A 22,020-nucleotide genomic window follows, 5' to 3' on the forward strand; every position below is an offset into this window, starting at 1 on the left:
AGAATCTTTGTGGCCGTCCTTTTTTTGTAACAATCATTACTTTTTTCTGGTCACTAGCGTCTCATAAAATTGTAAACATGCCGATAGGGACACGAGCGACGGAACGGGATACCCCCGTAGAGGTACCTGCCTCGCAAGACCCGCTCGAAGCCATAAATGCACAAATGCGCCAGTTATTCGCACAAAATCAGGAGCTACTTGAGCAAAACCGCGTCTTGAAACAGACGCTGGAAGCTAGTGCGCGAACTTCCATACCTGTGGCTAGCTCCGCCCCTGCAACTAACACTGATTCTGTCTCTAATACAAACGCCACAATTTCTGCTAACATGGCGACTGTAAGCAATTTTCCTGCGGCTGATTTCATTCTCACCTTTTCTGGGAAGTCCCACGAAAATGTGGCTATGTTCTTACAAAATATTCGTGATGTGGGTCGCACGTGTGCCTGGCCGGATGATCTATTGGTCAATGTAGCCAGACTGAAGTTGACAGGGGAAGCCCGAATGTTCATAGAAACGGTGGACGAATTGCGTGACACGCACGAATTTGAAGTATTGGCCCGCGGATTGACTACGCGTTATTCCGATACCAGAGGTACCGCATATTACAGAGATCAATTATCAACCCTTAGGCAGAAGCCTAATGAGAATTTTGATGCCTTTGCAGATCGCATACGAGCAGTGTCTTGTCGTACCTACAAGCTAGGTGAAAATGCCAGTGAAAACAGAATTTTGCGCTCAGAAGCCGAAGCGCGTGCAATTGATGCATTTCTTCGCGGTATTGACCCCCGCATCGGAGGAGAAGTCAAAGCAGCCTCCCCCACTTCTCTGTTTGAAGCTGTTCGTTTGGCAATGCTACGCGAAGAGGTGTTGCGTTTTTGCGCTGCCGCCCCGCGCCCAACGAACCCAGTACCGGTCCCAGCAAAAGAAGTATTTTGTCAGCGTTGTGGGAAGCCCAACCATACGGCAATGCGCTGTCGCGCGCCGTATTGCACTATTTACCAGACAGTAGGTCATGCTAATAATGTTTGCTCCACAAACTCACCATTTTCAAATCAGATGCGCGGCCACCGCCGCAACGCGGGGTCGAATCAGGGAAACGCTTGGGAGGGGCAGGTTCCGCCACACACCCGCGCCCCCGACAAAAATAATACACCTTGTTAGGACCGAAAAGTGTAAAAAGTTGGAACACGTTAGTCTATTTGGCGTACTCGGGAACAAATCAGTTAGAATTTTAGTTGATACTGGTGCTCAAGTTAGTGTATTGTTTGTGGAGAAAAATGATCGAAGGGTGTTACAGCCACCCCGGTACAATATCAGTGGCCTTGGAGAGGAAGTAATTGTCCCTGCAGGTTCGTGTGTAGTGATCTTGCAAATAGACGGTGGTAAATACAGACAGAGGATGGAGGTAGTGAGGCTAAAGAAGGGTGAATTTGACATCATACTAGGGAATGACTTCCTGCACCGTTATCAGGGGATAGTGGATTATCGAACGCGAACTGTGCAGTTCGGCGAAGCAATTCACCGATTTGCCAGTGCGCACCCCCGTCAGACGCTAGGGAGCTGCGAAAGGCGCTGTTGACAGTCTCCCATAAAACCGCAGATGTGGGCGATAAAAACCACTGACCCCGTGAGGATAAAAGGCGGAAGTGGAAAGATTCTCTGGATAGATGTCAAAAATCAAGAACAGCCCAAGACAGACATTCTGGTTGACCCGCTCACCCAGAATGATGTTTTAGATCGTCAGTCAGTACATATAAAGAGAAGTATCTGCCGACCGGAGAGGAGACAGAAGGGTTTTGCGATACCAGTAAGTATAGATAATTTTGGTGTAAAAGATGTTGTGATACCGAAGGGTACTATTGTTGCCAGTGGTCAGGAAATTTTTGAGGAAATAAGAGGAGCTGAGAAGCAACGAAATAAAGATAAGAAAGGCAGGAAAGGAAAGAAATGTTCAGTTAGAGAAGTGCGATATGTCGCGTCGACGATAAGGAGTCAGTTAGAAGAGAAGTTAGGTCATTTAAATAGTGAGGAGAAAAGGATGTTGCAGCCCGTATTAGAGGAATTTTCGTGGTTGTTTGAAGAGAGGTAGTTTCTACCGGCCACGGATTTGGTTCAGCACGAAATTCCGACCGGAGAAGCTCGGCCTATTACGCCAGTAGTTCCACCCAAAAAAGCAAGGAAAAAGGTAATACAACCGCCTAGACAGCAAGGTAGATATGCTCTAAGGTCAAATCCCTATGATTTGCGTTCCTGAAAGTAGGTCTGGAATGGTATGTAAACAGTTGGAAAAGTCCTGCATGCAGCAAGAGAATTAATTGACGGAAAACACCGTAGTTACTATACATTTAATTAAATTGTGCATGTTAGTTATAAGTAGACATAAGAATTGGCAACTGTTGGTAACTGGTAATAAAATTTATGACGTCACATGTTAATGGAAGTGACTGAAGTTATGTGATCATTTTGTCTTGTCATTTAAAGTCTCCATTCATGTTATCGTAGCAGTCGAGAATTAAAACCACAAACATTCTTTAATCATGGAATTAAGGGGAAAGTTGTCCTTGTCAAAAGAACACGTAGAGAAAGAATCAGTTAATCTTGTATATTTCAAAGAGATTCACATTTCACTTGTTAATTTAGTGAATAGTGCACGAACACAGGTATTAAAGCTTTACCATAAAAACATGATACTAATATGCCTTCGTAACTGCCAATAGATCCGTGACTACATGCAGCCGTCTACCTGTACTTTGAAAGACGCCCTATTACATGTATGTTTTGCTAAATGATCACACAACGATAATAACAAGAATAAATACGTCCAAGTTAAACAACAAATAGGCTACTCTAAAGTAAAAGGAGTCTTCCTGAAGTGCTATTTTATTGTTTTCGTGATGCGATGTTGAACAGACAACGAGGTAAGTTTTTTGGTATCACGTATTTCTGTATATTAAATGCCACGGAAGGGAGTGCGTAAATACCTCCACTGTGGTCTACAGCTGTTCACATGCGCCGAGTCCCGCCCCTCCCTGTCAGCTGGCGACGCGGCCCCCTCCCCTCCCCATCCACCGGCCTGCCGAGAGAGCGGCCATTGCAGTTCCCCCTTCCCCACCCACCGCCTCTGTCCTTGGTGCGTGCAGCATCTGCACCTCTCCCCTCGCCCCTCCTCACCGCCCGGCCATCGCCCTGCAGGCCACGTGCCTCAGCCACGCTACACATTCGTATATTCGTACGTTGCAGTTTAAACAGCAAACCTAAAGGGATGGTTATAAAAATAAAATCACCAGCTTAATATTGCCCTACAGATTTTATTAGTCTTATCTAAAGACGGGAACCTATGTGTATTGTCGATTTGAATTTTCAGTATGGAACAAAAATCGTGAGAGAGAACTTTTCCTGGTACGCATTGTCTAAACCATCAGGATTAGAAAACATTGGAATTTCAGATCGATCTCCGGCTATGTTGTATTACCACCACGGTTAATAAACGGATCTATATGGTGTCAAGGAAGCCGGCACTTGCCGCTATATCTGTCCTGTAAACGACCGCTGTGTGGGAAACGCGTTAGCCAAGGAGTTGGGTTTGGAATACCATTGCAAAATATAGTTTATATAGAAGCCTAACACCTGCCATTTACCTAAATTTTGAAGAACAGAGTGTTTAAGTAAAATAGTTGTAAGCCGATAGTTTTGTGACCTCTAGCGATTGAAGTTATTAGAGTCCCTTAGAAAAGAACATTCTCCATGCATAACTGTCGTGAACAACATAAGATAACTCTGGAAGGAAATTTTGTAACTGTACCGAGAGATTAACTCCACGCGTAGCAAGAGGACGGACCCAGCGTGAATGCCAGTTATGCTGCCGAGCCAGTGAAACCGGACGCAGCCGTAGTGTCAGCTGTGCTGTCAGCAACTTACAATCTCACGAGCGCGACGCGTGTCGCACCTTAGCACCTCAAGCTGCACTGAATCTCAACACAGAAATTCTTAACCATTATATAACAAACCCTTTGAATAACTTTGCGCTCATTTTCAATAGTAAGGAACATACTTTGTTCCCTACACACTCTTTATATGACAGATGAACTCTAATTTTATTAAAAACCAAAGCACCGACAGGTAAGTCATATCGACGTCTTCCGAGATGCAACTAGCTTCGTCGAGCCGCCAATATTGATTATATGGAAGCAGGTAAGTGAGAGAATGAACAAAAAAGAACAACAAATACACACCGGAACGATTGACTGGGTGACTGATAATCACAAATATTTGCAAAAACAAATCAACGCAGGAAACGGTTTATCACACGTTTAATAATTATTGGTCTGTCCATTGAAGGAGACATAAAATCACTTTTCATCAGAGTCTTGTTAAAGGAAGTATTAACGTGACATCACACTATTCCATAGCATTACACACAACATTGCCATTGCTTAATGACAGTCTTCCTGTGGGTAGAAGTACCAAAGATCGGTTGGAATGAAAATACAAACGAGAGCTTAAAGGAATACCAGGGGATGCTTACATTCATTTTGCTACGAAATGTAACTGGAGGATAAGGAAGTTTTGTTTGAAGGAAATAATATTTTAAACTTTTGCTTTTGTTACGGTTTTCCCACCGCTTATATCACTATGACGAGTTGCCAATTACTTATGTCAAATTGCTTGTGTCTAATTGATTACGTCCAATTACTTATGTCTAATTACTTGTGTCCAATTACTTAAGTCCATGTATTATTGTTGTTCATTTTGACTGTTTTATTACTACCTATTTAGAGAATTTTGCTAAAGTTTTGCCAGCACCAGTAATTTAGTATTTGTATCAACCTAGTGTTTCCATGTGTCGCTGTGTTACCATATTGATGAGGATAGTCATTTTGTAGGATTTCAAGTATGCTAGAAAAGTTCCCGAGTACTGCCAATTATTTGTTTAATAATAATGATGTCTTAGGTGATAAATTGTTTTGGAAGAGTAGTTTAGGATGTAACCATGCTTTATTATCATTTTTATTTGAATGTTTATCAGGAGGGACATACCACATGCCTACCCCCGTGATAGATAACGTAAACAGAGTGAATCATACCCCCAGAACGAGCAAGTTTTGGCTATATTACTGGTCTATTGGATGAACAAGAGAACCACACCCGCAAGGGCACGTACCTTACGTGACGCGGCTGGCACCTGCGCGGTCCCTTAGCTGTCTGTGTCGTTTCTTCACTTTTCCGTTCCGCGACATAGTCTGTTCTACCCACTTTCATCTTTCCACTATCAACAGAACAACCCTTGAAGAGTCATGCTCCACCCGCAAGCGCACGTACCTTACGTGACGCGGTTGGCTCCCGCGCGGTCCCTTAGCTGTCTGTGTCGTTTCTTCACTTTTCCGTTCCGCGACATAGTCTGTTCTACCCACTTTCATCTTTCCACTATCAACAGAACAACCCTTGAAGAGTCATGCTCCACCCGCAAGGGCACGTACCTTACGTGACGCGGCTGGCACCCGCGCGGTCCCTTAGCTGTCTGTGTCGTTCCTTCACTTTTCCGTTTCGCGGCATAGTCCGTTCTACCCACTTTGATCTGTCAACTTTCAACAGACACAAAACTATTCAGCCCAGACTTTGATCTTCCATCTCGAAGAAGAGTTCACGAGAACAGTATTCCGTGCTCTCTGACGACAGCTGATCAGGCAACGTCAGACGCGAACCGCGTCTAGCCCGCAGCTAAAAGCCAGTAAGCGGAAATCTCTGTTCAAAACCTTGAGCCTTCTTTGTTTCCCCATTGTATTTTCCGAAGGAATACCGATTATTGAAGTAGTAGCATTTAACTGTATGACGTGTCCCAGGACACTGCGATACAAGCAAGGATAGACGGAGTTTTAAGCAACCAGCTGGGCCCGAGGAGGCCAGCACTACGGAGTTACAGAGACGGCGAGTTTAGTCGCAAAATGTTGAGAGGATGAAGACAGCGAATTTGGTCGCAAAGTAAAGTTAGTCGCAAGATGTTGAGAGGATAAAGACGGCGAATTTGGTCGCAACGTAAGGTTTTGTTGCAAGATGTTGAGAGGATGAAGACGGTGAATTTTGTCGGACAGTAATTTTTTTTTTTATGTAAGAGATGTCGAGTTTGAGGAAGAAGTATGAAGCAGCTATCTTGGAATCGCAGAATTGTCGTATACACAGTTAAGTAGGCGATAACGTCGTGTCAACGATGCGCCGTGCGCTAAACCTTCATAAAGGAAAAGTCCTTCAGAAATTACGCTCAAATTATATTGTAATCCAATTTCTTACGCTTTCTGTCTCCACTATGGAAATCTCTAGATTCTTGTCGAGTTTTGTTTTTCTCCTCTTGTTAGCAACAGCGTTGACATCCTACGACACAATCTATGTCCCACCTGCACCAAACTGGTGTCACTTTTCTTCGTCACTCTCACTTAACGGCGTGCAGCAAATATATTGGGTGACGAGAAAATTCTTCTCAAAATGTGAATGTTATTACACGTAGAGGGTCAGCCCAAAGAGGCACTCAACCTTCTTTGTTTACCGACATGGAATATGCAGTAAATTTAATATGATGTATGCGTACTTCACTTTTACATTTTCATGTTATAAACCAATTTACTATGGCATAAAGTAATTTTAAAAAGTAGCCGCTGTAACAACGCATCTAACATGATGTCACGAGTAATCCCACTTCGATTTTGTTGGTCATCGATGAATAAACCCTATCGATTACGCATATCTATTCCCCTTTATTCAGTAATGCTATACCCCTTTTTGTGACATTAATATTCGTCACTTTGAAGCACATAAATACGCTCATCTGGCGCAGGAGCCCAAGAACATGTGGAGAGAGCGTAAAATATAGACCGCGCAGTGATCAGCGTCGGTAAGCTTCATCGTTCTCTCTCGCTCTTACACCTGACGCTTGCTTCCTGCACGTAGCCGCCTCGGCTTCGCTTCTCAGCTGCCGCGTGCAGCCCCGACGCCGCGCTGGCCTTGGAAGTTATCTGCCGCGCGCCTTTCTGACGTAGCCTCCGCGCAGGTCTTTAGCAAACGGTTCCCGTTGGAACACCACTTATAACCTTTCATGCCACCACGCCTTACTTAGTATTCACACCCCTTTAATTGTGTTTTTTATACCTGAAAGCCTATTCATGGTTCCTCTGTCAGCTAACTTGCCAGCTTTATCTAATAAATCAAATGATCACCTATCGTCAATTGATGACTTGCTAAAACATGAAAAGGACAAATTTCTTACCTTCGCCTGTTGGCACACTTAAATGAATGGCAAACAGTCGCAAATTAAACCAAACAAAAAAGAGAAAACAAGAACCTATCAGGCATGTGCCCTCCCTTAGTTTTAAGAGTGAAAGTGAGATATCAGTTAATGTGGAAAAACTAGCGTAGTGTAGTGAAGTGTTCCCTTAGTGATAACTCCCTTTTCAACTGTGTTTTGAAACGTGTGGACCTCCCTTCATACCCCCCTGCGCTGAGTTCCAGTGCACGGACCTGGCCACGGCCACGCCCCCTTCCCGCCGGCAGCCTACGCGCTGCCCGCTGAGGACAACACACCACACCGCCTCGCGTCTGTCGCCCTCGCCGTGACTCATCAGTGGTGATGTGATTAAATTTTCAACTTATTTTAACAAAAGGAAAAAAAAGACATTTTTACTTCAACTTAGCAACAAGAACACTTGGCATGTTGACCTAATTCACACTGTTATGTTTTGTTCTAATTTTGTGATGATTTTATGATGTTTTGATGTTTTATGATGTTATGATGTTCTGATGTTTTATGATGTTCTGATGTTTTATGATGATTCTTGTATACACACAATATTGTTGACATGTGTAAGCTCCCTTGCGACCCTTAGGAGGTCTCTAGAGTCTCTATACCCTCCCATAGATTAAGGCCCCTGCCGTCTTCCGTGAGAGCCAATGTTAACTTTCTCTCGCAAGATAAATTTGTTTACATTCAAATAATAATTGCATTGATCGAATTCACATACGTTCTCCGCTCCCACGGAAGGGGGAGGAATGTAAAGGATGAGCCAGACAATAAGGGATTTTACTTTATTATATGAGCCTCCAACCGGTAACTTCATTTCTCCATTACGGCCAAGCCACAGCCGGCACTGTTAGCTGCCTGTAAATTCTTTCGTCCCACGGTCTAGTAAGAGGAAGTCAGCACCGAGAAAGGGCACCTTGTTCACGCGCCTCTCTCGTGTGCTGACGAGGGTAACGCCGCCCCAGGCGTCGCTTAGCAGGCAATGCTCTGGAAAGTTCCATGCCGCCCGCACGGTTTGCTCGGTCCTGACCAATCAGGGCGGAGGAAGCCGCGTGGTGCGTCGAACATACCCGGCCGCCCGTCGCCGGGCTCGCTCTCTTGTATTCTTGCTCACCCGCGAGTCGGATGCGCGCCCTGTAGCTTTGAACATCCCCCGCTTCTCCCGGTGCTGCGGCACTGTGTACTTAGTTTTAGCAGACAACAACTTTCGGTAGCTTCGCGAACAATGTTCGCCAAATTGTAAGCTCTGGCTCACCCTCACCTCCATAGGCATATGTAGCCCCTTTTCGTCATGCTTTAGCCAATAAATGGCCTTTCTCTAAAAATTACTCTATTATCCCATAACGCCCACCGCCTGCCCATACCCGCCATCCTGTACAAAACAATGAGAAGATTTACTCTTCTTGTACTTAAGTCGGCATTGTGAATTTTGTATTAAATGCCGACGCAATTTCTGTGTCTCATCGTCAATGTGAACGTCCAGGGGATAGAGTAAAGCTGCAGTAGTGCATCGGAATCTAATACTGATCTCCCAGGAAACGCTCAAAGCAAATCACAAACAATGAGAGGATTAACTCTTCTTGTACTTAAGTCGGCATGGTGCCTTTTGTATTAAATCCCGACACCATTTCTGTGTTTCATCGTCAATGGGAAGGTCCAAGCAATAGAGTGACGGTGCACTAGAGCATCGGGATCTAATACTGAACTCCCAGGAAACGCTCAAAGCAAACCAAAAACAAAGAGAATATTTACTCATATTGTACTTAAGTCGGCATTGTGCCTTTTGTAATAAATCCTTACGCATTTTCTGTGTTTCATCGTCAATGTGAAGATCCAAGGGATAGAGTAAATCTGCAGTAGTGCATCAGAATCTAGTACTGATCCCCAAGTAAACGCTAAAAGCAAACCACAATCAATTTGGAGATTTACTCTTCTTGTACTTAAGTCGGCATTGTGCGTTTTGTATTAGAGCCCGACGCAATATCTGTGTTGCATCGTGAGTGTGAAGGTCCAAGGGATAGCGGAAAGCTGCAATAGTGCATCGGAATCTAATACTGATCGCCTAGAAAACGCTCAAAACAAACCACAAACAATGAGAAGATTAACTCTTCTTGTACTTAAGTCGGCGTTGTGCCTTTTGTATTAGAGCCCGACGCAATTTCAGTGCTCCATCGTCAATGTGATAGTCCAAGTTATAGAGTAAAGCTGCAGTAGTGCATCGGAATCTAATACTGATCTCCCAGGAAACGCTCAAAGCAAACCACAAACAATGAGAATTTTTAACCTTCTTGTACGTACGTCGTCATTGTGCCTTTCGTATTAAATCTCAACGCAATTTCTGGGTTTCATCGTCAATGTGAAGGTCCAAGGGATAGAGTAAAGCTGCAGTAGTGCATCGGAATCTAATACTGATCTCCCAGGAAACGCTAAAAGGAAACCGCAACCAATGAGAAGATACACTCTTCTAGTACTTATGTCGCCATTGTGCCTTTTGTATTAGAACCCGTGGCAATTTTAGTGCTTCATCGTCAATGTGAAGGTTCAAGAGATAGAGTAAAGCTGCAGTGGTGCATCGGAATCTAATACTGATCTCAGAGGAAAAGCTCAAAGCAAACCGCAAACAATGAGAAGATTTACTCTTATTGTACTTGAGTTGACATTGTAAATTTTGTCTAAAATCCCGACGTAATTTCTGTGTTTCATCGTGAATGTGAAGGTCCAAGGGATAGAGGAAAGCTGCAATAGTGCATAGGAATCTAATACTGATCGCCTAGCAAACGCTCAAGACAAACCACAAACAATGAGAAGATTAACTCTTCTTGTACTTAAGTCGGCATTGTGCCTTTTGTATTAGAGCCCGACGCAATTTCAGTGTTCCGTCGTGAAAGTGAAGGTCCAAGGGATAGAGTAAAGCTGCTGTAGTGCATCGGAATCTAATACTGATCTCCCAGGAAACGCTCAAAGCAAACCACAAACAATGAGAATTTTTAACCTTCTTGTACGTAAGTCGGCATTGTGCCTTTCGTATTAAATCTCGACGCAATTTCTGGGTTTCATAGTCAATGTGAAGGTCCAAGGGATAGAATGAAGCTGCAGTAGTGCATCGGACTCTAATACTGATCTCCCAGGAAACGCTCAAAGCAGACCACAAACAATGAGAATTTTTAACCTTCTTGTACGTAAGTCGGCATTGTGCCTTTCGTATTAAATCTCGACGCAATTTCTGGGTTTCATAGTCAATGTGAAGGTCCAAGGGATAGTGTAAAGCTGAAGTAGCGCATCGGAATCTATTACTGATCTAACAGGAAACGCTCAAACAAACCACAAACAATGAGAAGATTTAACTTTCTTTTACTTAAGTCGTCATTGTGCCTTTTGTATTAAATCCGGACGCAATTTCTGTGTTTATCGTCAATGTGAAGGTCGAAGGGATAGAGTAAAGCTGCAGTAGTGCATCGGAATCTAATACTGATCTCCCAGGAAACGCTCAATGCTAACCACAAACAATGAGAAGATTTACTCTTCTTGGACTTAAGTCGGCGTTGTGCCGTTTGTATTAAATCCCGACTGAATTTCTGTGTTTCATCGTCAATGTGAAGGTCTAAGGGATAGAATGAAGCTGCAGTAGTGCATCGGAATCTATTACTGATCTCCCAGGAAACGCTCAAAGCAAACGACGAACAATGAGAAAATACACTCTTCTAGTACTTAAGTCGCCATTGTGCCTTTTGTATTAGAACCCGTGCCAATATTTGTGCTTCATCGTCAATGTGAAGGATCAAGAGATGGAGTAAAGCTGCAGTGGGGCATCGGAATCTCATACTGATCTCAGAGGAAACGCTCAAAGCAAACCGCAAACAATGAGAAGATTTACTCTTATTGTACTTGAGTTGACATTGTACATTTTGTCTTAAATCCCGACGCAATTTCTGTGTTTCATCGTCGATGTGAAGGTCCAAGGGATAGACTAATGCTGCAGTAGTGCATCGGGAACTAATACTGATCTTCCAGGAAACGCTCAAAGCAAACCACAAACAATGAGAAGGTTTACTCCTCATGTACTTAAGTCGGCATTGTGCCCATTGTATTAAATCCCGACGCAAATTCTGAGCTTTTTCGTCAATGTGAAGGTCCAAGCGATAGAGTAAAGCTGCAATAGTGCATCGGAATGTAATACTGATCTCCCAGGAAGCGCTCAAAACAACCCACTAACAATGAAGAGATTTACTCTTCTTGTACTTAAGTCGGCATTGTGCGTTTTGTATTAGAGCCCCACGCAATTTCTGTGATTCATCGTCAATGCGAAGGTCCAAAGGATAGAGTAAAGCTGCAGTAGTGAATCGGATTCTAATACTGATCTCCCAGGAAACGCTCAAAGCAAACCGCAAACATTGAGAAGATTTACTCTTCTTGTAGTTCAGTTGACTTTATAAATTTGGTTTTAAATCCCGACGCAATTTCTGAGTTTATCGTCAATCTGTAGGTCCAAGGGATTGAGTAAAGCTACAGTAGTGCATCGGAATCTAATATTGATCTCCCAGGAAACGCTCAAAGCAAACCACAAACAATGAGAAGACTTACTCCTCTTGTACTTAAGTCGGCATTGTGTTTTTTGTATTAAATCCCGACGCAATTTCTGTGTTTCATAGTCAATGTGAAGGTCCAAGGGATAGCGCAAAGCTGCAGTGGTGCATCGGAATCTAATACTGATCTCCCAGGAAATGCTCAAAGCAAACCACAATCAAAGAGAACAATTTCTCTTCCTGTACTTAAGTCGGCATTGTGCCTTTTGTAATATATCCCGACGCATTTTCTGTGTTTAATCGTCAATGTGAAGGTCCGAGGGATAGAGTTAAGCTGCAGTAGTACATAGGAACCTAGTACTGATCCCCCAGGAGACGCTCAAAGCAAACCACAACAATGACAAAATTTACACTTCTTGTACTTGTGTCGGCATTGTGCCTTTTGTATTAAATCCCGACGCAATTTCTGAGTTTCATTGTCAATGTGAAGGGCCAAGGGATAGTGGAAAACTGAAGTAGTGCATCGGAATCTGTTACTGATCTAACAGGAAACACTCAAACAAACCACAAACAATGAGAACATTTAACCTTCTCGTACTTAAGCCGTCATTGTGCCTTTTGTATTAAATCCCGACGCAATTTCTGAGCTTCATCGTCAATGTGAGGGTCCAAAGAATAGAGTAAAGCTGCAGTAGTTCATCGGAATTTAATACTGATCTCCGAGGAAACGCTCAAAGCAAACCGCAAACAATGAGAGGATTTACTCTTATTGTACTTGAGTTGACATTATAAATTTTTTCTTAAATGCCGACGCAATTTCTGTGTTTCATCGCCCATGTGAAGGTCCAAGGGATAGAGTAAGGCTGCAGTAATGCATCGGGAACCTACACTGATCTTCCAGGAAACGCTCAATGCAAACCACAAACAATGAGAGGATTTACAGTTCTTGTACTTAAGTCGGCATTGTGGCTTTTGTATTAAATCCCGACGCCATTTCTGTGTTTCATCGTCAATGTTAAGGTCCAAACGATTGAGTAAAGCTGCACTAGTGCATTGGAATCTAATACTGAACTCCCAGGAAACGCTCAAAGCAAACCACAAACAGAGAGAATATTTACTCTTCTTGTACTTAAGTCGGCATTGAGCCTTTTGTATTAAATCCCGACGCATTTTCTGTGTTTCATCGTCAATGTGAAGGTCCAAGTGATATGGTAAAGCTGCAGTAGAGCATCGGAATCTAGTACTGATCCCCCAGGAAAGGCTCAAAGCAAACCACACACAATGGGAGGATTTACTCTTCTTGTACTTAAGTCGGCATTGTGCGTTTTGTATTAGAGCCCGACGCAATATCTGTGTTGCATCGTGAGTGTGAAGGTCCAAGGGATAGAGGAAAGCTGCAATAGTGCATCGGAATCTAATACTGATCGCCTAGGAAACGCTCAAAACAAACCACAAACAATGAGAAGATTAACTCTTCTTGTACTTAAGTCGGCGTTGTGTCTTTTGTATTAGAGCCCGACGCAATTTCAGTGTTCCATCGTCAATGTGATAGTCCAAGTTATAGAGTAAAGCTGCAGTAGTGCATCGGAATCTAAGACTGATCTCCCAGGAAACGCTCAAAGCAAACCACAAACAATGAGAATTTTTAACCTTCTTGTACCTACGTCGGCATTGTGCCTTTCGTATTAAATCTCAACGCAATTTTTGTGTTTCATCGTCAACGTGAAGGTCCAAGGGATAGAGTAAAGCTGCAGTAGTGCATCTGAATCTAATACTGATCTCCCAGGAAACGCTAAAAGCAAACCGCAACCAATGAGAAGATACACTCTTCTAGTACTTATGTCGCCATTGTGCCTTTTGTATTAGAACCCGTGGCAATTTTTGTGCTTCATCGTCAATGTGAAGGTTCAAGAGATAGAGTAAAGATGCAGTGGTGCATTGGAATCTAATACTGATCTCAGAGGAAACGCTCAAAGCAAACCGCAAACAATGAGAAGATTTACTCTTATTGTACTTGAGTTGACATTGTAAATTTTGTCTTAAATCCCGACGTAATTTCTGTGTTTCATCGTGAATGTGAAGGTCCAAGGGATAGAGGAAAGCTGCAATAGTGCATAGGAATCTAATACTGATCGCCTAGGAAACGCTCAAGACAAACCACAAACAATAAGAAGATTAACTCTTCTTGTACTTAAGTCGGCATTGTGCCTTTTGTATTAGAGCCCGACACAATTTCAGTGTTCCGTCGTGAAAGGGAAGGTCCAAGGGATAGAGTAAAGCTGCAGTAGTGCATCGGAATCTAATACTGATCTCCCAGGAAACGCTCAAAGCAAACCGTAAACAGTGAGAAGAAATACTCTTCTTGTACTTAAGTTGACATTGTAAAATTTGTTTTAAATCCCGACGCAATATCTGTGTTTAATCGTCAATCTGAAGGTCCAAGGGATAGAGTTAAGCTGCAGTAGTTCATCGGAATCTAATACTGATCTTCCAGGAAACGCTCAAAGCAAACCACAAACAATGAGAAAATTTACTCTTCTTGTTCTTAAGTCGGCATTGTGCCTTTTGTATTAAATCCCGTGGCAATTTCTGTGTTTCATCGTCAATGTGAAGGTCCAAGGGATAGAATGAAGCTGCAGTAGTGCATCGGACTCTAATACTGGTCTCCCAGGAAACGATCAAAGCAAACCACAAACAATGAGAATTTTTAACCTTCTTGTACGTAAGTCGGCATTGTGCCTTTCGTATTAAATCTCGACGCAATTTCTGTGTTTCATCGTCAATGTGAAGGTCGAAGGGATAGAGTAAAGCTGCAGTAGTGCATCGGAATCTAATACTGATCTCCCAGGAAACGCTCAATGCTAACCACAAACAATGAGAAGATTTACTCTTCTTGGACTTGAGTCGGCATTGTGCCTTTTGTATTAAATCACGACGGAATTTCTGTGTTTCATCGTCAATGTGAAGGTCTAAGGGATAGAATGAAGCTGCAGTAGTGCATCGGACTCTATTACTGATCTCCCAGGAAACGCTCAAAGCAAACCACGAACAATGAGAAGATACACTCTTCTAGTACTTAAGTCGCCATTGTGCCTTTTGTATTAGAACCCGTGCTAATTTTTGTGCTTCATCGTCAATGTGAAGGTTCAATAGATGGAGTAAAGCTGCAGTGGTGCATCGGAATCTAATACTGATCTCAGAGGAAACGCTCAAAGCAAACCGCAAACAATGAGAAGATTTACTCTTATTGTACTTGAGTTGACATTATAAACTTTGTCTTAATTCCCGACGCAATTTCTGTGTTTCATCGTCGATGTGAAGGTCCAAGGGATAGACTAATGCTGCAGTAGTGCATCAGGAACTAATACTGATCTTCCAGGAAACGCTCAAAGCAAACCACAAACAATGAGAAGGTTTACTCTTCATGTACTTAAGTCGGCATTGTGCCCTTTGTATTAAATCCCGACGCAAATTCTGAGCTTGATCGTCAATGTGAAGGTCCAAGCGATAGAGTAAAGCTGCAATAGTGCATCGGAGTGTAATACTGATCTCCCAGGAAGCGCTCAAAACAAACCACTAACAATGAAGAGATTTACTCTTCTTGTACTTAAGTCGGCATTGTGCGTTTTGTATTAGAGCCCCACGCAATTTCTGTGATTCATCGTCAATTCGAAGGTCCAAAGGATAGAGTAAAGCTGCAGTAGTGCATCGGATTCTAATACTGATCTCCCAGGAAACGTTCAAAGCAAACCGCAAACATTGAGAAGATTTACTCTTCTTGTAGTTCAGTTGATTTTATAAATTTGGTTTTAAATCCCGACGCAATTTCTGAGTTTATCGTCAATCTGAAGGTCCAAGGGATTGAGTAAAACTGCAGTAGTGCATCGGAATCTATTATTGATCTCCCAGGAAACGCTCAAAGCAAACCACAAACAATGAGAAGACTTACTCCTCTTGTACTTAAGTCTGCATTGTGCTTTTTGTATTAAATCCCGACGCAATTTCTGTGTTTCTTTGTTAATGTGAATGTCCAAGGGATAGTGTAAAGCTGCAGTGGTGCATCGGAATCTAATACTGATCTCCCAGGAAATGCTCAAAGCAAACCACAATCAAAGAGATCATTTTCTCTTCCTGTACTTAAGTCGGCATTGTGCCTTTTGTAATATATCCCGACGCATTTTCTGTGTTTAATCGTCAATGTGAAGGTCGGAGGGATAGAGTAAAGCTGCAGTTGTGCATCGGAATCTAGTACTGATCCCCCAGGAGACGCTCAAAGCAAACCACAAACAATGACAAAATTTACACTTCTTGTACTTGTGTCGGCATTGTGCCTTTTGTATTAAATCCCGACGCAATTTCTGAGTTTCATCGTCAATGTGAAGGGCCAAGGGATAGTGGAAAGCTGAAGTAGTGCATCGGAATCTGTTACTGATCTAACAGGAAACACTCAAAGAAACCACAAACAATGAGAAGATTTAACCCTCTCGTACTTAAGCCGTCATTGTGCCTTTTGTATTAAATCCCGACGCAATTTCTGTGCTTCATCGTCAATGTGAGGGTCCAAAGAATAGAGTAAAGCTGCAGTAGTTCATCGGAATTTAATACTGATCTCCGAGAAAACGCTCAATGCTAACCACAAACAATGAGAAGATTTACTCTTCTTGTACTTAAGTCGGCATTGTGCCTTTCGTATCAAATCCCAACGCAATTTCTGTGTTTCATCGTCATTGTGAAGGTCCAAGGGATAGAGTAAAGCTGCAGTAGTGCATCGGGAACTAATACTGATCTTTCGGGAAACGCTCAAAGCAAACCACAAACAATGAGAAAGTTTACTCTTCATGTACTTAAGTCGGCATTGTGGCTTTTGTATTAAATCCCGACGCATTTTCAGTGTTTCATCGTCAACGTGAAGGTTCAAGAGATGGAGTAAAGGTGCAGTAGTGCATCGGAATCTAATACTGATCTCCCTGGAAACACCCAAAGCAAACCACATCCAGTGAGAAGATTTACTCTTCTTGTACTGAACTCAGCTTTGTGCCTTTTGTACTAAATCCCGACGCAATTTCTGTGTTTCATCGTCAATGTTAAGGTCCAAGGGATAGAGTAAATCTGCAGTAGTGCATCGGAAAGTAGTAGTGATCCCCAAGGAAACGCTCAAAGCAAACCGCGAACAATGAGAGGATTTACTCTTATTGTACTTGAGTTGACATTATAAATTTTTTCTTAAATGCCGACGCAATTTCTGTGTTTCATCGTCCATGTGAAGGTCCAAGGGATAGAGTAAAGCTGCAGTAATGCATCGGGAACTAACACTGATCTTCCAGGAAACGCTCAATGCAAACCACAAACAATGAGAGGATTTACAGTTCTTGTACTTAAGTCGGCATTGTGCCTTTTGTATTAAATCCCGACGCCATTTCTGTGTTTCATCGTCAATGTTAAGGTCCAAACGATTGAGTAAAGCTGCACTAGTGCATTGGAATCTAATACTGAACTCCCAGGAAACGCTCAAAGCAAACCACAAACAAAGAGAATATTTACTCTTCTTGTACTTAAGTCGGCATTGAGCCTTTTGTATTAAATCCCGACGCATTTTCTGTGTTTCATCGTCAATGTGAAGGTCCAAGGGATATGGTAAAGCTGCAGTAGAGCATCGGAATCTAGTACTGATCCCCCAGGAAAGGCTCAAAGCAAACCACACACAATGGGAGGATTTACTCTTCTTGTACTTATGTCGGCATTGTGCCTTTTGTATTACATCCCGACGCAATTTCTGTGTTTCATCGTCAGGGTGAAGGACCAAGGGATAGAGTAAAGCAGCAGTAGTGCATGGGAATCTGATACAGATCTATCAGGAAACGCTCAAAGCAGACCACAAACAATGAGAAGAATTACTGTTCTTGTACTTAAGTCGGCATTGTGCCCTTTGTATTAAATCCCGACGCAATTTCTGAGTTTCGTCATCAATGTGAACGTCCAAGGGATAGAGTAAAGCTGCAATAGTGCATCGGAATGTAATACTGATATCCCAGGAAGCGCTTAAAGCAAACCAAAAACAATGAGAAGATTTACTCATCTTGTACTTAAGTCGGCATTGTGCCTTTTGTATTAAATCCCGACACTATTTCTGTGATTCACCGTCAATGTGTAGGTCCAAGGGATAGGGTAAAGCTGCAGTAGTGCATCGGAATCTAATATTGATCTTCCAGGAAACGCTCAAAGCAAAGCACAAACAATGAGAAGACTTATTCCTCTTGTCCTTAAGTCGGCATTGTGCCTTTTGTATTAAATCCCGACGCAATTTCTGCGTTTCATCGTCAATGTGAAGGTCCAAGGGATAGAGTAAGGCTGCAGTAGTGCATGGGAATATAATACTGATCTCCCAGGAAATGCTCAGAGCAAACCACAAACAAAGAGAACATTTTCTCTTCTTGTACTTAAGTCGGCATTGTGCCTTTTGTATTATATCCCGACGCATTTTCTGTGTTTAATCGTCAATGTGAAAGTCCGAGGGATAGAGTAAAGCTGCAGTAGAGCATCGGAACCTAGTACTGATCCCCCAGGAGACGCTCAAAGCAAACCACAAACAATGACAAAAGTTACACTTCTTGTACTTGTGTCGGCATTGTGCTTTTTGTATTAAATTTCTGAGTTTCATCGTCAATGTGAAGGGCCAAGGGATAGTGGAAAGCTGAAGTACTGCATCGGAATCTGTTACTGATCTAACAGGAAACACACATACAAACCACAAACAATGAGAAGAGTTAACCTTTTTGTACTTAAGCCGTCATTTTGCCTTTTGTATTAAATCCCGACGCATTTACTGTGTTTCATCGTCAATGTGAGGGTCCAAGGGATAGAGTAAAGCTGCAGTAGTGCATCGGAATTTAATACTGATCTCCCAGGAAACGCTCAATGCTAACCACAAACAATGAGAAGATTACTCTTCTTGTACTTATGTCGGCATTGTGCCTTTTGTATTAAATCCCGACGCAATTTCTGTGTTACATCGTCAATGTGAAGGTCCAACGGATAGAATAAAGCTGCTATAGTGCATCGGAATCTAATACTGATCTCCCAGGAAACGCTCAAATAAACCATATACAATGAGAAGATTTAACCTTTTTGTATTGAAGTCAGCATTGTGCCTTTTGTATTAAATCCCAACGCAATTTCTGTGTTTCATCGTCAATGGGAAGGTCCAAGGGATAGAGTAAAGCTGCAATAGTGCATCGGAATCTAATACTGATCTCCCAGGAAACGCTCAAAGCAAACCACAAACAATGAGAAGATTTACTCTTCTTGTTCTTAAGTCGGCATTGCTCCTTTTGTAATAAATCCCGTGGCAAATTCTGTGTTTCATCGTCAATGTGAAGGTCCAAGGGATAGTGTAAAGCTGAAGTAGTGCATCGGAATCTATTACTGATCTAACAGGAAACGCTCAAGCAAACCACAAACAATGAGAAGATTTAACCTTCTTTTACTTAAGTTGCCATTGTGCCTCTTGTATTAAATCCGGACGCAATTTCTGTGTTTCATCGTCAATGTGAATTCCTAAGGGATAGAGTGAAGCTGCAGTAGTGCATCGGACTCTAATACTGATCTCCCAGGAAACGCCCAAAGCAAACCACAAACAATGAGAATTTTTAACCATCTTGTATGTAAGTCGGCATTGTGCCTTTCGTATTAAATCTCGACGCAATTTCTGGGTTTCATCGTCAATGTGAAGGTCCAAGGGATAGAGTAAGGCTGCAGCAGTGCATCGGAATCTAATACTGATCTCCCAGGAAATGCTCAGAGCAAACCACAAACAAAGTGAATAATTACTCTTCCTGTACTTAAGTTGGCATTGTGCCTTTTTTATTATATCCCGACGCATTTTCTGTGTTTAATCGTCAATGTGGAAGTCCGAGGGATGGAGTAAAGCGGCAGTAGTGCATCGGAACGTAGTACTGATCCCCCAGGAGACGGTGAAAGCAAACCACAAACAATGACAAAAGTTACACTTCTTGTACTTGTGTCGGCATAGTGCCTTTTGTATTAAATCCCGACGCAATTTCTGAGTTTCATCGTCAATGTGAAGGGCCAAGGGAAAGTGGAAAGCTGAAGAAGTGCATCGGAATCTGTTACTGATCTAACAGGAAACACTCATACAAACCACAAACAATGAGAAGGCTTAACCTTCTTTTACTTAAGCCGTCATTTTGCCTTTTGTATTAAATCACGACGCCCTTTCTGTGTTTCATCATCAATGTGAGGGTCCAAGGGATAGAGTAAAGCTGCAGTAGTGCATCGGAAAGTACTAGTGATCCCCAAGGAAACGCTCAAAGCAAACCGCAAACAATGAGAGGATTTACTCTTATTGTACTTGAGTTGACATTATAAATTTTTTCTTAAATGCCGACGCAATTTCTGTGTTTCATCGTCCATGAGAAGGTCCAAGGGATAGAGTAAAGCTGCAGTAATGCATCGGGAACTAACACTGATCTTCCAGGAAACGCTCAATGCAAACCACAAGCAATGAGAGGATTTACAGTTCTTGTACTTAAGTCGGCATTGTGCCTTTTGTATTAAATCCCGACGCCATTTCTGTGTTTCATCGCCAATGTTAAGGTCCAAACGATTGAGTAAAGCTGCACTAGTGCATTGGAATCTAATACTGAACTCCCAGGAAACGCTCAAAGCAAACCACAAACAAAGAGAATATTTACTCTTCTTGTACTTAAGTCGGCATTGAGCCTTTTGTATTAAATCCCGACGCATTTTCTGTGTTTCATCGTCAATGTGATGGTCCAAGGGATATGGTAAAGCTGCAGTAGAGCATCGGAATCTAGTACTGATCCCCCAGGAAAGGCTCAAAGCGAACCACACACAATGGGAGGATTTACTCTTCTTGTACTTATGTCGGCATTGTGCCTTTTGTATTACATCCCGACGCAATTTCTGTGTTTCATCGTCAGGGTGAAGGACCAAGGGATAGAGTAAAGCAGCAGTAGTGCATCGGAATCTGATACGGATCTATCAGGAAACGCTCAAAGCAAACCACAAACAATGAGGAGAATTACTCTTCTTGTACTTAAGTCGGCATTGTGCCCTTTGTATTAAATCCCGACGCAATTTCTGAGTTTCATCATCAATGTGAACGTCCAAGGGATAGAGTAAAGCTGCAATAGTGCATCGGAATGTAATACTGATATTCCAGGAAGCGCTTAAAGCAAACCACAAACAATGAGAAGATTTACTCATCTTGTACTTAAGTCGGCATTGTGCCTTTTGTATTAAATCCCGACACTATTTCTGTGATTCACCGTCAATGTGTAGGTCCAAGGGATAGGGTAAAGCTGCAGTAGTGCACCGGAATCTAATATTGATCTTCCAGGAAACGCTCAAAGCAAACCACAAACAATGAGAAGACTTACTCCTCTTGTACTTAAGTCGGGATTGTGCCTTTTGTATTAAATCCCGACGCAATTTCTGCGTATCATCGTCAATGTGAAGGTCCAAGGGATAGAGTAAGGCTGCAGTAGTACATCGGAATATAATACTGATCTCCCAGGAAATGCTCAAAACAAATCACTAACAATGAGAATATTTTCTCTTCTTGTACTTAAGTCGGCATTGTGCCTTTTGTATTATATCCCGACGCATTTTCTGTGTTTAATCGTCAATGTGAAAGTCCGAGGGATATAGTAAAGCTGCAGTAGTGCATCGGAGCCTAGTACTGATCCCCCAGGAGACGTTCAAAGCAAACCACAAACAATGACAAAAGTTACACTTCTTGTACTTGTGTCGGCATTGTGCCTTTTGTATTAAATCCCGACGCAATTTCTGAGTTTCATCGTCAATGTGAAGGTCCAAGGGATAGAGTAAAACTGCAATAGTGCATCGGAATCTAATACTGATCTCCCAGGAAACGCTCAAAACAAACCACAAACAATGAGAAGATTTACTCTTCTTGTTCTTAAGTCGGCATTGCGCCTTTTGTAATAAATCCCGTATCAAATTCTGTGTTTCATCGTCAATGTGAAGGTCCAAGGGATAGTGTAAAGCTGAAGTAGTGCATCGGAATCTATTACTGATCTAACAGGAAACGCTCAAACAAACCACAAACAATGAGAAGATTTAACCTTTTTTTACTTAAGTTGCCATTGTGCCTCATGTATTAAATCCGGACGCAATTTCTGTGTTTCATCGTCAATGTGAATTCCTAAGG

Source organism: Schistocerca piceifrons, chromosome 4 (genome assembly GCF_021461385.2).
Source record: "Schistocerca piceifrons isolate TAMUIC-IGC-003096 chromosome 4, iqSchPice1.1, whole genome shotgun sequence".
In the NCBI taxonomy this organism is placed as follows: domain Eukaryota; kingdom Metazoa; phylum Arthropoda; class Insecta; order Orthoptera; family Acrididae; genus Schistocerca; species Schistocerca piceifrons.